Source organism: Dipteris shenzhenensis, chromosome 20 (assembly GCF_047967505.1).
Source record: "Dipteris shenzhenensis isolate YYH24624 ecotype China chromosome 20, Dip_SZ_1.0, whole genome shotgun sequence".
NCBI lineage: Eukaryota > Viridiplantae > Streptophyta > Polypodiopsida > Gleicheniales > Dipteridaceae > Dipteris > Dipteris shenzhenensis.
In genome coordinates this window covers 45,342,078-45,343,402 of record NC_141615.1, presented here as the reverse complement: position 1 = coordinate 45,343,402, position 1,325 = coordinate 45,342,078, and positions in this window count along the sequence as shown.

Genomic DNA, 1,325 nt, shown 5'->3' with positions numbered 1-1,325 from the left:
TAGATCACCCGGGCTCTTGATACCAGTTGAGAGTGCTCTCAACGGAAGCAAGAACGGAAGAAGGAGAGAGAGAGAGAGAGCCACACAAGTTTGGTGGGTGCAGAACCACCCTAATCTTCTTTTTCATTCATTTATATATGTGTTTGAGTATTGTACATAACTGGGGTTAAGGCACAGTGACCTTTAACCCCCACAAGGGGGTGGTGGAGATGGAGGGGGGAGGGGGGGAGGGGGAAGGGGGTGGTGAAGATGGAGGGGGGGAGGGGGGGTGGAGATGGAGGGGGGAAGGGGGGAGGGGGGGGGTGGAGATGGAGGGGGGGAGGGGGTGGTGGAGATGGAGGGGGGAAGGGGGGAGGGGGGGTGGAGATGGAGGGGGTGGTGGAGATGGAGCGGGGAGGGGGGAGGCGGAAGGGGGTGGTGGAGATGGAGGGGGGGAGGGGGTGGAGGATGGAGGGGGGGAGGGGGGGAGGGGGAAGGGGATGGTGGAGATAGAGGGGGGGAGGGGGGAGGTGGTGGTGGAGATGCAGGGGGAAGGGGGGGAGGGGGAGATGGAGGGGGGAAGGGGGAGGGGTGTGGAGATGGAGGGGGGAGGGGGAGGGGTGGTGGAGATGGAGGGGGGGAGTGGGTGGTGGAGATGGAGGGGGAGGGGGAGGAGGGGAGGGGGAAGGGGGTGGTGAAGATGAGGGGGGAGGGGGTGGTGGAGAGGGAGGGGGGAAGGGGGGAGGGGGAGGGGGTGGAGATGGAGGGGGGAGGGGGGGTGGTGGAGATGGAGGGGGGAAGGGAGGAGGGGGGGGGGGGGGGGGTGGAAATGGAGGGGGCAAAGGAGGAAGGGGTGGTGGAGATGGAGGGAGGGGGGAGGGGGGGGGGGGGTGGAAATGGAGGGGGGAAAGGGGGAAGGGGTGGTGGAGATGGAGGGGGGAAGGGGGTGGTGGAAATGGAGGGGGAAAGAGGGAAGGGGGGGGTGGGGAGATGGAGGGGGGGAGGGGTGTTGAGATAGCTCCACTCGTGATATGCCAGGGTGACCGTTGTGCATTTATGTCACCGACTTGTTAGCTGCAGATGCGGTTGGTACACCGCCCTAGGTTAGCTGAGTTTGGTTTGAGACCCACATATAGGGTTCATCTATTCCTTTTGTATTAAGAGAGTTCTTTTGGCTTTCACAACTAAGAAAAGGAAAACTATTTTCAGCCTCCACCTTTCTGTGTATTCCCCCATTATGTATGTGAGAAAGCTGTAAGTGAGACTCCTTACTTCTCTCCCACTCTCTTTACAAGGGGGAGGGGGGGGGGGGGTGGTGGAAAGGGGAGGGGAAAAAAAAAGAGAGG